The sequence below is a fragment of the Dermochelys coriacea genome, chromosome 1 (genome assembly GCF_009764565.3).
Source record: "Dermochelys coriacea isolate rDerCor1 chromosome 1, rDerCor1.pri.v4, whole genome shotgun sequence".
NCBI lineage: Eukaryota > Metazoa > Chordata > Testudines > Dermochelyidae > Dermochelys > Dermochelys coriacea.
Genome location: NC_050068.2, coordinates 123,313,199 through 123,327,155, shown reverse-complemented (window position 1 = coordinate 123,327,155; position 13,957 = coordinate 123,313,199). Strand labels below are relative to the sequence as shown.

Genomic DNA, 13,957 nt, shown 5'->3' with positions numbered 1-13,957 from the left:
GTGCAGAATTCCCCCAGGAGTAAAGTACAAGAAGTTTTCAGAATAATTACCCCAACAGACCAGTTTTGTACAGCCTCTCCATGTGAACGGTCCTACCGATGCAAGACTAGCCTGCAGTCCTTGTGATTTTTACTTTGCGGTTTCCCTGGAAAGGACAAGTCTTGGAATAGGCATCACTTACGTCTACACTACCCACCGAATCGGCAGGTAGTGATCGATCTATCGGGGATCGACCTATCGCATCTAGTGTAGACATGATAAATCGATCCCCGATCGCTCTGCCGTCGACTCCTGTACTCCACCTCAGCAAGAGGCGGAAGCGGAGTTGATGGGGGAGTGGCGGCGGTTGACCCCGTGCCATGAGGACGCAAGGTAAGTTGACTTAAGATATGTCGACTTCAGCTACGCTATTCTTGTAGCTGAAGTTGCGTATCTTAGGTCGATTCCCCCCCCAGTGTAGACCAGTCTTAGTCTTATGAATTATCAGGTAGTTTGGGTGTAATGGAAATATTTTAGTTCCAGCCTTCATAGGGGATCATTTGAAATATCAGATCTTGTCACTTGGCCTTGACTACTGGTCTAGTATTATAGGGAAAGGGGAACAGCCTTAGCTTTTCAGTAGAAAGCTCTCTTTCTTCCTTACCATGCTGATTCACTCTCTGCCTTGAACCCTAATAGCAGAGATAGGGATGATTTTGCTCATCAGCCTTTTTATTATTATTATTATTATTATTTGTATTACAGTATCACTAGGAGCCCTAATCACGAACCAGGACCCTATTGTGTTAGACACAGAACAAAATAACAATTTCCAGAAATCATAGAGACATCCACAGATACAAGATGATCCTCTACACTTAACTCCAAGGGCATAAGAATTCAATATACAAAAAATCCAGTGATATGGATTCTCCACACTGATATGCTAAACAACCTGAGTGTTTGCATTGATCTGGCTTGTAATGGTTTTAAGTGACAAAATAAATTTAGGAAAAAAAAAAGTTATGCAGTGGTAAAGCAGCATTATTTTAAGAACATGTGCTTCATAGTTTAACATAGCAGTACTTCCATTCTTGTTTCTAAGTTTGTTACCAAAGAGATTGTCTGTTTTTGTCTAACAAAGCATTGGCTTACTGGGTATTATCTGTTTAAACTGAAAATTTTCCCTTCTTCTCTAACCATTTGCATAACAGTTGAGAAGAACACAGACACATGTTGGCACAATGTTGTGGATCTCAGGATCATTCGTATTTCTCTCATCAGAGGTTTTAATAGTATTAGTTGTCTCTTTTATCACTCTTTAGCGTCTTGTCTGCTGTCACTGACACAAAGGAAACTGTGATTAAAAAGAATTGGATAACTCAAACTAAATGTGTTTTAGAAGGCACATCCCTCAAACATCCCGTCTGTTAAACAGGTTTCATACTTGCATGCATATTCAGCGGCAGATTCAGGCCAAAGGAAGGCAGTGGTTAATGAGATCTTCAAAATCTCAGATATATGCATGGCCAGAAATACATTCATGCCACACTAATACATGCAATTTTTAAAAATAATTTGAAATCTGTAAATGATGCACTGTAAATAAGTAGGTTTCAAAGTAGCAGCTGTGTTAGTCGGTATTCACAAAAAGAAAAGGAGTACTTGTGGCACCTTAGAGACTAACAAATTTATTTGAGCATAAGCTTTCATGAGCTACAGCTCACTTCATCGGATGCATCCGATGAAGTGAGCTGTAGCTCACGAAAGCTTATGCTCTAATAAATTTGTTAGTCTCTAAGGTGCCACAAGTCCTCCTTTTCTTTTTGTAAATAAGTAACATGCCATGAAGCCTATAGAGTCTTAGCTTATTGTAAGGGGATTGTTGTCCCCTTACTGAAACTTAGTAGGGATTTTTGGTTGGCACTCTCCCAGTACTGAAAGAAAGGAGAAGGGCCAATGAGAAATCAAGACCCTGAAACTCACAGTTCCCAGGGACAATGAGCAGAGGCCAACGCTCCAAGTCATCCTGATTGACACAGGAGGCAGGCCAATTATGGAGTCAGGATTTGGCTCAGTGGATCAAATTCTTCCCTGGTGTAACTTTGAAATCAGTGGCGGTATCCCAGGAATAAATCTAGCTCAAAGTACATAAGATTTTCACTTTAGAATGTATCAACTCATTCCTTAACACTTCAGTGATATATCAGCCTCTTAAGATAGGAACAGGCATATTTTAAACTAACAGCCAATATTTTAAGCTCTCCCTAGATCTCAGAGTTTGTGAACAAAACAATATTTCCTCGCCAGAGATGGCTTTCAAGGTCTCGCAGCTCTAGCTATGAGCAGCTACCTTGACATTAAAATGCTTGATGTGTCAAAGAAATTAAATTTTATCAGCAGGAACCATCTTTTTTTGTTTCCTTTCATTGTCAGAAGACCACTGTTACTAAATTAAAGAAGCTGATTAAAAATAACTCTATGCTTTTGGAACTCTGCACATTAAAGCCTAAAGAGGAATAACCATTTACTGCTCAGCCAAGCAAAAAAAACAGATTATAATGTGCAGTGAGTCCTGTTTTCATTTGTACTTAAATATTCAAGTCCTCCTTCTTGGTAAAAAGTAATCTCAGATCCCCAGACTCCACCTCCATTTTTAGTCTTAACTCAGACTTTAGCTTTTCTCTCAAGGCTAAAAATCTTCAGTCCTTCTTGATACTTAATCTGTGCTCGCACATTTCCCTATTACCACCTCTGGAACATTGGCACAATTCATCTTAATCTTCTACCCCTACCTGTGCTGAAAGCCTTAGTTTGTTCACCTACTGACACAATTTACCTCATCCATTGCTCTCAATCTGCTATATGGATTTCATCACACATTACAAAGTTTAAACAAGGAACTCAGCAAAAATGGAAGAATATATTTTGAAATGACTTGGGATTTGTAACATTTGAAATATCAGAGTGACTCCAGAGTACCCTCTTGTGGTGTGGGATTGCCTTTTAAGTACCTTGCCCTCAGTTCCCTCTCAGGTTCTTTACAATAACTGACTCTAAAATCAGAATCCTTACAATAAGTCCCTTTTGTGGGATTTTTTTTTTCCCCAGTCTTTTATCAACTGCGGACCCTTTGGCTCCACCGTCCCTCTTTCCCAGAGCTTGTCAGCTTTCAGCTCTTTCTGGGCTCTTTTCAGCCCCTCCTGGGCTCCTTTGGGGTGCTCCCAGCTCTCTAGTCGGAAGCAACTCCCAGGGCAGACTAGCTAGCTGGCTTTTCTGCAGTCTTTCCTTCCCTTTTCCGCTACCTAGGCCTATCTCTTATTTATCCCCAAGGCCTGATTGGGTTACACAATCCATTTTCCCTACCTTGTGAGGTGAGTTAACTGTGTCACAGGTAGGGTTGCCACTTCCAAGACCCAGAAAAATTGGCCACTGGCTACCTCTCCTCACAGCAACAAAAAGGGTTGTAATGCCACCTACAGCTAATTATTACTAAAAAATTTTAGAGAACCATTTTACACAAACACACACAAATACGTGTATTTTTGTGTTATTGTGTCATTTTTCTTACCTATCATATCCTAACATGGCACTGCAGTCCGGACTACAGAGGTAAGAATTATAGAGCACTCTAACATGTCCCAAGTGAAAAAACAACCCAGCACATTAAATCTTTTACCCAATAAGGCAATACAAAAACCAGCCAGGTGGGAACCCTAATCACAGGTGGGGCTCAGACCGATATCCCCTTAAAGGGCCGGTCATTCTGTTACAGGATTATTTTCTTTAACATATACAGAACAACAAAAGACCGTGCAATGGGTTACAAAAAACTGTGCTATGGGTATGGCCACAAAAATGAATACAGATCAGTTGTGCCAGCAAAAAACAATGTTTGTAGGCACTAAACATAACTTTATGAATGAGTGTTTATTTGCACTTGTAATCATCTAGGCTTTTATGCACAGATCCCTATTTACATGCACAAATTAAAATTTTGCAGGTTTACTCATTGCACCTGTGTTTGCATATTGGTCCTATAGAGTTTTGTAGAACCTCATTTTGTAGACACAGAATGTCTAATGAAAACAATTCACAGGAATAAACAGTAAGATAACACTAGGTTTGTGTGAGATGAAGAGAAATTTGGTTCTAAAAGAAATGCTGCATTTCATAATGAGGGACAACTGACACTTTCATTAAAGCCATGGACTGTATTCTACAAAGGTTATTTTTAACCAAAGAAATAAGATTACTTATTTATAAAGTCTTATATAAGTTTCTATTTCTAACTGGTTTGATTAAATGTGGATCAACACCTTTTCCAGGCTCTGATCCAAGGTTTCAAACACTTACATAACATTTTAGGTAATTTCCCTCACAGCAATGTTGCTTTTCTGAATGGCAGGACAGGGAGTGGGTGCCTTCTGGTCCTTGTACCCTCTCCTGGTGCTGAATGCAAGGGATACCGAACTTCCCTCCCTCCCCCCCATAGGACATTTGGGGGAGGAGGATGTGGAACTTGATGGCAGCAGGTTCAGCATAGGCTGCAGAGAGACTCTAGCATCCAGCATGCATGTCCCCGGTGTAGCTCTTTTCCCCCATGCCCCACCTCAACCAGATGCCTCAACAGGTCTGATTGCTCCTTCATAATCCGCAGCATCTCTTCCTGCATAGCAAGCTCTTGTTCCCTGCATGCTCTCCTGTCCTTCCTGTCCATGTCCAGGTTCTTGGACAGTGTGATCCTCCATGCTCTGAGCTCCATCTTGTCACTCTCGGAGGCGTGCGTTAACTCATTGAACATGTCCTCCTGAGTCTTCTTTTTTCCGCCTTCTAATCTGGGAAAGTCTCTGTCCCGGTGTGAAGGATAAGCCAATGGACAAGGTTTCAGCTACAAGGAATGCAAAGCACATGGGGAGCATTGACTGTGCATACATTGTTTCTGGTGCCAGGTTAATTCTTTTTATAAAAAAACACCCCTCAATACACTTCCCTGCATGCCACAATGTAATCAAAACCACTGGCTATTGCAAGAGTAGATTTGCTGCTCCAGCCATGGTGAGTAAGGCCACAAGGCATGGGCGAGAGGTCTTGTGCTGCAGCTTTTGTGAAGACATCCTTGGGATCACTGGCTGGAACTTGAGAAAAGCTCCCTTTCCTATAGGAACCTGGATGGTGCTTGAGGACAGGCACCAGTGTAAAGCTCCCAAACAGCTTGTTTTTTTACAAAAGTGACATGTGGTTGGACGGGAAGAGAGACAAACAGGAAGCTGCCGCTGCCACACACACACACCCCCCTTTTAAATGCTGGTTGCAATACATGGTGATCCCTTCCAACCACAACCACAGCACATTTAGGAAAGCGTGGTTGTGTGACTCAGAAATCACCAAATGGGGTGGATTACTTGTTGAATCGTTTGTGGTTTAAGAGCTAGCACTGAAAACTTCCCCCATTGCCCCTAGGTGACCATATGCGATATCACTCTCCTGAGGGTAACAGAGGGAACAGATGCTGAAAGCATCTGGGTACAGACCTGGTCCTTATGCTGCAATGTTGTGTGCTGCAATGATGCCAGCAGAATTAATATTGGAGTGGAGTGGGAAAGTGTCCTGTCATGGTGGATGAAATAAGGCAGCCCTTCCCAGAACCTTCTGCAAAGGATTGCAGAGTACCTCTATAAAAGCTTCCTAGAGATCTCCATTGAGGATTCCTGGGCTATCCCCATGCACATAAACAGTCTTTTTCGGAGAGCATCCTCTGTGTAGCTAGAGTGATACCCACTACACCTACTTTTTTGTTCAGATTAAACATTAAAAATAACAGCATGTAACCCCTACAGTTTGATTGGAAATGTGAACTCACCAGAGGTGCCTTCCCCGGCATCACGCTCTGCCGCCAACTGGTCCTGTGAAGGGACAGGCTCCAGGGTTAAAAAACAGTTCTTGGATGTTGGGGAGAATGGATCCTCTGCTTGCCTGCCTCGCATTCTCCTCCTCGTCATCAACAATGTCCTCCTCACTGTTGCTTGAGGTCACCTGGGGCTCCTGGGAGATATCCATGGAGTGTTTTGGGGTAGTGGTGGGGTCACCCCTGAGAATAGCATGCAGCTCCTCATAAAAGCAGCATGTCTGTGGGGCAGAACCAGAATGACTGTTTGCCTCCCTTGTCTTCTGGGAGCTTGCCAAAGGGCCTTTATTTTCACATGGCACTGCTGCGTGTCCCTGGTGTAGCTCTTCTCCTCCGTCCCCTGTGCAATTTTGGCATAGATGTCTGCGTTTCTTCTGCTAGATTAGAGCTCTGCCCACACAGACTCTTCACAGCAATAAGATCCAATACCTCCTGTGTGCTCCATGCTGGAGTGGGTTTGTGGCCTTGAGTCTCCATGATTAGCTGTGCTGGCGAGCTCTTCACACTGATCAAACAGGAAATGAAAATTCAAAAGTTTCCAGGACTTTAACAGGGGAGCGGCTGTTTCCTGTGTACCTGGCTGACATGCAGTGAAGTTGAAAGTGTTCTCCAGATCGGTCACAGCGGAGCATTGTGGGACACCTCCTGGAGGCCAATTCATTTGAATTATACAAAAGGCAGTGTCTAAACCAGGGTTTCTCAAACTTCATTGCATCGTGACCTTCTTCTGACAACAAAGATTACTACACAATCCCAGGAAGGGGGACCGAAGCCTGAGTCCCACCACCCAGGGCAGGGGGGCAAAGCCCAAGCCCAAGCCCTGCCTCCCTGGGGAGTGCCAAAGCTTAAGGGCTTCAGCCCAGAGCTCCAGCAAGTCTAACACCAGCCCTGGCGACCCCATTACAAAGTTTGAGAACCGCTAGTCTACACTCTGCCCGTGTCAACCCCTGGATGTTGAATCAAGCGCTATGCCTCTAGCGGAAGTGGAGTACAGAAGTCGAATTTACAGGACATTTAGGTCTGCGGAAGGGACTCGACAGTCTAGACACACATATTATTAAATCAACCTAATGTGGCTTATGTGACCTAACTTGGGAGTGTAGGCCAGGCCTAAGAAGCGGTTAAATAATTTGCATACTTACTAATGAACTGCCATGAGGAGTTACAAACTAGAAAATTTCTAAGCTCTTTCTGGGTGGTTGAAGACATCTCCTGAATTGCCTGCACTCTGTTAACTAGCGGGCAAATCCCCAAGGGATTCAACTGCACTCCCAAATATTGTACCCCCTTTCTGCTCCATTGCCCTTTTGTCAATGAAACCTAAGCTCCAGTCTGATCCAACTGACAACACATCTTCACTTCTCAGTTTCTTCACAGGAAAGAGTCTTAATTAGCACATCATCTACTTATATTGGGTTCCCTCTTGCATTTGCATCAGTCTGGCGGGGTGCCCAAACCCCATCCTAGAGAACAAGGAGTTAAGGAGCAGCTCTGGACCCAGATGATCCCACCCAGTCACACCTGCAAAGCCTGCATAACCTGGAGGTGGGCTTAAAAGGGGAAGCAGAACTGCTCAGAAGAGGGAAGGCATTGGAAGGGAGCAGACCTTTGCTCTGAGTAAGTACTGCTCAGGAGTTGTGGCCTGAGACCTGGAAAAGCAGACCCTACAAAGGAGAGATTGTTAACTGATTGGGAAGGTCAGAGACTTTAATAGTGATTCTGTAATTTACTTTGTGGGGCAAATGGAAACTTGGTAGGAAGTGTTCTGGGGGTTAGCTGTGTAGCACCCTAGGGCACAGAACATAGCTGCTCATGGTACAGAATACAGCTGCCCACCATCAGTTCCTGGATCAGAGCCTGGTAATAGGGTGGGCTGGACTTGCCTACCCACTCCCAAAAGATAGGACATCAACAAAACCATGTATCTTGCCAGAGGGTCCAGCTGGGGAAGACCCTGACTGTTCTAGATCCCAAAGTCCCCATACTAATGTGAAAACCCTGAAGCCCTTGGGGAAGCTGAAGCACAGGGGATTATAACTGAAAAGGGGTGACCATCTACTGCACTAATGCCTGACTCCTAGGCAGCTCTGGTGTTGAGAGTTCCCCTTTTACAATCAGTCTTAGACTTATGAAGAAACAGGCTGAGCTCGGTAGGAGCACTGGTGGACCTAAAAGGTGGGATTGTATTCCAGGTGTATTGTTTGTTGTTAAAGGAAAAGGCCAGTTTTTACTAGTTCCCTAGATTTGTCTTCAGAGTCCCAAATCCAGTTGAACAGGGACTGCCTTCCTCTCAGGAGAGCACTCTAACCACTGAGCCATGGTATACTCTGATGTAGGGCTCTCTGTCTCTCCTGTTGAAGCTGATCCACAGTAGCTAAATACCATTGGGGCTAGGGGAGACTAAGCCTCCCTAAACCTCATGCTGCCAGGGAGGGTGTGAGGTGGGGACAGTGGTGGATTTGGGGGCCCCTTAAAAATCTATTCCTGCCATGGCTCTCCCATTGATATAATTAATCCACCTCAACAAGCGGTGGAAGCTAAGTCGGTGGGAGAGCATGGTATAAGTTGATGTAAATTAATCACTTGGGATTAATTTTTTCACATCTCTGAGCAATGTAACTTGCATCGACTTATGCGGTAGTATAGGCAAGCCCATATACACACTCTCTTTCTGCCATAAGAGTTACTTCTGCTCCTGGATCTAGGAGTGCTAGAGACATAACATCTTGCACTCTCACATTTTCTCTCTGGCCCCTTGGGAAAAAGTCTTCAAAATATACCTTCCCTTCACTCAAAAATAATAGATCCACCTGAAATAAATCAGTGTCCTGACAATGTGACCTAGCATCTTGAACCCCTAATTGGGCCCAGTTCATCAGCCAAAGGTTTTTCTTTGGTTTGACTGGAGGGGATGTAGTTTACTTCAAAGCTATACTTAAAAATATATACATTTTAAAATATAAACCTGATTTAGTGTGGGATGCTTTCACCCTCATGTTCTACCCTGACAGACTCTTTTCCCAAGCGTTCCACCTCCATACTTTGACCTTGTTCCAAGAAAATGCCCACATTTTAAAAACTGTGCGTTTTAAATTTCCAAACTTCTGGGTTTTATTTATTTTAGATTAATGAATCCTTTCCTGGCTGGCTTCTCTTCCTTCAGGACTAAATTGTTCCACATTTTTTTAACCCCTTAAATGTGAAGGTCCTTGCTCATCTAGGTCCCTAATCTTCTATGACTCTATATTTTAGAGTTGCACTCTTGAACTTGGCCCTAGTGGATATTTGCGTACCTAGCTTTCCACCACTATGGCCTAGGTTGGCAATCTCTTATGCCTTTGCCATGATGGTCCCTAGTATGTGGAACTCCACCTTGAAATCCATCTAATCTTATCCCTTCCTTCTCTTAAACAACACACATTTTTCAAAGATATTCTTTATAATAACCACTGGTACCCCTGTTATTCAGAAGTTTGCCCTTCTCCCTGTTTTCTAGGTGGGATCTCTCTTTATCTTGTTTATTTGCAATATCGAAGATATTTTTATAGGTTTTTTTTATAAATAATTGATAAGTTATTTTAAAGTGGTTTGAGGCACTTCAGCAAGTGAAAATGAGGAGAATTGTGGCTTATAAATAGGATGACCAGATATCTTGTTTTTATAGGACAGACCCATTTCTTGGGACTTTTTCTTATATAGGTGCTTATTACTCCCCTCACCCCCTGTCCCATTTTTTGCTATCTGTCACTGTTTGATTTGTAAGTAGGGTAATTCCAAAAATCTTGAGGGGGGAGAGCATATGTGAGTAGTGCTTTTATATTAATCCTGGGTGAAGAGCTGAATTTAAAGAGATATTTAGATAATGAAAGTTTTGTTCAAGTAAATGGAATACATTATTATAATAATTCCTTTTTTAAAAAATCACTACTACTGTTTTTCTCATACTCTTTGTTTAAGATGATTGTATGTATGCAAGATGATTAAAATATTATTCTGTCCTTCGTCTACTCTTGGACATAAACACTTGTTTATCTTTGCTGAACAGGAAAACAAATTACATTAATTCTCTGGATTACATTTCTCTCAATTTCATGTAATTCCAAAATAATAAACTACTGAATGTATTGCTCTTAGAAACCTTTATGAAAAAAAACTAAGTAGCTAGTTCTTAATCCATATCAGGCTCTGCTCTAGTCAGCTCTGAGGTGCACAGCTCCAGAGCAGACGACCCAGAACTTTCCTGCCCCGCTCCCAGCTGTCACACTGCTTGTAGCCTGATGAGTCCTAAAGGACATAGAATCGTAGGACTGGAAGGGATCTTGAGAGATCATCTAGCCCAGTCCCCTGCTCTCAAGACAGGCCTAAATATTATCTAGACCAGGGGTCTCAAACGCACGGCCCGCAGGCCGCAGTTATTTCCTGCGGCCCACCGGAGCTCCCCCTCACACCCCCCCAAGCACGCTGCGTCCCCACTCCTTGGCCTACCTCCCAGTGCTTCCTGTGCTCAGGGGAGGAGGCGGAGAAGAGGCGGGGCTGGGGCGTGGATTTGGGGAAGGGGTTGGAATAGGAGCAGGGAAGGGTGGGAAGAGGCGGGACTGGGGTGGGGTGGGCCTCATGGAAGGGATGGAGTGGAGGCGGGGCCGGGGGCAGAGGGGAGGGCTTTTGGATATTTGTAGTAAAAGGTGTACTAGTCCTCATGTGGCCCTCGTGGTGATTTGAGTTTGAGATCCCTGACCTAGACAATCCTGACAAGTGATTGTCTAACATGCTCCTAAATACCTCCAATGAAGATTTCACAACCTCCCCAGGCAATTTATTCCAGTGCTTAACCATCCTGGTAGTTAAGAAGTTTTTCCTAATGTCCAACCTAAATCTCCCTTTCGGCAATTTAAGCCCATTGCTTCTTGTCCTAGCCTGAGAGATTAACGAGAACAATTTTCTCCCTCCTCTTTGTAATACATAAAAGGTTATTTGAAAACTGTTACCATGTCCCCCCTCCCCCCCTTAGTCATCTCTTCTCCAGATTGAAAAAAAAAACAATTTTTTTCCATCTTTCCTCATAGGTCATAGTTTCTAGACCTTTAATGATTTTTGTTGTTCTCCTCTGGACTTTTTCCAATTTGTCCACATCTTTCCTGAAACGTGGCACCCTGAAATAGACACAATACTCCAGCTGAGGCCTAATTAGTGTGGAGTAGAGCGGAAGAATTACTTCTCGTGTCTTGCTTACAACACTCCTGCAAATACATCCCAGAATTATGTTTGTGTGGGTTGTTTTTTTTTTTTTTTTTTTTTGCAACCGTGTTACACTGTTCACTCAGATTTAGCTTGTGATCCACTATGCCCCCCAGATCCCTTTCCACAGTTTTCTTTCCTAGGCAGTCATTTCCCATTTTGTATCTGTGCAACTGATTGTTGCTTCCTATGTAGAGTACTTTGCATTTGTTCTTATTGAATTTCATCCTATTTACTTCAGACCATTTCTCCAGTTTGTACAGATTTTGAATTTTAATCCTATCCTCCAAAGCACTTGCAACCCCTCCCAGTTTTATCCAGTTTATTGTCCAATGCTCTGACAAGCTGCTTAGTCTCAAACCCCTCATCCTTAAGTTGTTTTTATTTAACTCTTATCCCAAGTCTTACAGCCTGAATTCTTATCTTTCAACAGCCTTCTTGTGTGTTGGGTTCCTAATACCTGGCCTTTACACTTCACCTTCCTAGGGAAGATAATTCTCTACCCTCTAACACTAGTTCCGCACTTCCAGATTCAAGAGCACAGATGCTATCTAGCAAGCCACTAGGTGCCTTCCCCCTGCCTTCCACTGAAGATCCTTTGGTCAGTTATGCTTTCTGAGTGAAGGTGACAATTTTTCTTGAAGGTGTCAGCTATCATCTTTATCCTTTGTCTCACAAACTGGTATTCGAATATAACTTATTAAGTTAGGGATGATCATCTAGGTTGCTATCGCCTCTAGCAGTAACACAGATCACCTCTCATCACACAGTGTCTTGGGCATGACATCTATAACGTTAATTTCTGTACAGATAAGAGCAGTAGGGCTTATCACTTCTATATAATGAGTAATTCCTGACACAATCTCATTCTCCACTCACTTTGGGGGGAAGGGTATCAAACCAAATTCAAGGTAAACTCTATCAGCTTTTGCAATATTTCCAAAAGGCCTTAGGAGTCCTAACCAGGGGGATAAGCTCTTGGATTTGTGCCCGCTTCTTACGAGGGTCACATTTGCCAATTTGCTCAGCTGACTCAAATAACTCCCTTATCTGATCCAAACCTCAGTCTTTCATCTAGAGTCAGGAGTGGTTTAAAGAGAAACCCAATGTTCAGGTTCTGCAGAATTAGTTTCTCTTTGTCCTTCTGCAAAGCCTGAACATTGGGTTTCTCTTTAAACCATTCCTAACACAATGCCTGACTTAGCAAGACTGAACCATATGTAATGTTATCTCAGTTTGTATTATGACACTGGTTCTCCTTTCCTTCACAATTCAAATAAGTTTTCTGTAACTGAGTCACAACCCTCCCAGCTTGCTGGGTCAAACCCCACCACTTTCTTAGCTAGATGTCAGAATATAAAAGGTGCAACCTCAGTATTATAATATATAACTTATTAAAATAGGGGTGATCGTCTGGGTTGCTATCACCTTCAGCAAGTTTTATACATTTATTGTGTGATGTTGGGGATGTGTTATCACTAGGTGGAGAGGGGATTCAAGAAAACTAACATTCTGTACTTTTTGAAGTAGACTCTCTAGCTGTACATCTACAAGCTCTCTGCTTCATGAATAAAGCAGTTGGCTTCTCTCTTGAAGGACCTCACAGGTTTTCATTGTAATCCGAAGCTTGTTGACATGCACATGAAAGCAAAAAATAAAAAGTAGGAATCTCCTTTAAAACGTAGAACAAACTTGTCTGTTTCAATTCAGGACACATCACAAACAAAACTGCAAACCACTATTTAAATACAGTTAGTCAGTCAAGCTGGGAGGCTTGTCTTTCCATTGAAATTCAAAAATAATGTAGATAATCAATAAAGCAATTTGGAAAAAATCCACAGCAGTTTCTCATTCTGTCTTTGTCGCTAACAAATGGGTACTTCCTGTTTGCACAATGGCAGCTCCGTGGCTAGTGCTAGTTCTGCTTTCTGTAGTATTACTTGCTGTAACAGTCTTTGGATTCCAAGGACAGTCTCCAGGCAAATAATTGAAAAACAATTCAGTTCCAATAAGGCTAATCAATGTACTGTTACACAACCCTGCTAGTGCTCCCTCGCCAGAACACTTACCAGGTCGCTGTGTTTGTGTCCCACCACACTGGGCCCATGTGCTCTTAAGCTTCCCTGGGTCTGAGTAGGCTACAGCCCTGTCTCTCTCCTTGGCCCCTCTAACACACTTTCTAGGCATAGGGAAAGGAGTACTTGTGGCACCTTAGAGACTAACAAATTTATTAGAGCATAAGCTTTCGTGAGCTACAGCTCACTTCATCGGATGCATTTCTAGGCATAGGCTGTCTGTTACTCCTCTGTGGAAATGGTATTGCAGGGCCCAGCTGACCTAGGTTCCCAGGACCAGCGCTAACCCCCAAATTCCCGAATAGCTTGTCACACCCTTTCCCAGAACTCTAACCTTGTGGGCACTAGGGGTTTACAGTTCACCTCTTCAAGGGCACTTGATAGTGGCCCACATAATAGACACATAGGGTTTGTCAGGGTTCTTCCAAACCAGTCACTCTTTACATTAGCTAGCAAAGGAAGTATATTGATTCAGATAAAAACGCCTGTACGCATCTCCCTGCCCCAGTCTCCTTAGCACTCTTGAATATTCTTTGAGCTTACATCGGAATCCTCGAAATCAGGGGTTCTCAAAGTGGGGGTAGGGACCCCTCAAGGGGTCACAAGGTTCTTACATGGTGGGTCACAAGCTGTCAGCCTCCACCCCAAGCCCCACTTTGCCTCCAGCATTTATAATGGTGTTAAATATACAAAAAAAGTGTGCTTAATTTATAAGGAGGGGTCACACTCACCTTTTTATATGAAAGGGGTCACCAGTACA

General features: G+C 43.1%; 1 long non-coding RNA gene across 1 annotated transcript; it reads right to left on the bottom strand.

Moving 5' to 3' along the window:
* Positions 1-1,812: 1,812 nt before the first annotated feature.
* Positions 1,813-13,637, bottom strand: LOC122456207. The gene is made up of 3 exons (XR_006274949.1): positions 12,632-13,637; positions 5,843-6,392; positions 1,813-4,870 (listed from the first exon to the last, which is right to left on the bottom strand). It is a non-coding gene; the product is annotated as an uncharacterized LOC122456207 (long non-coding RNA).
* Between the last annotated feature and the right edge of the window lie 320 nt (positions 13,638-13,957).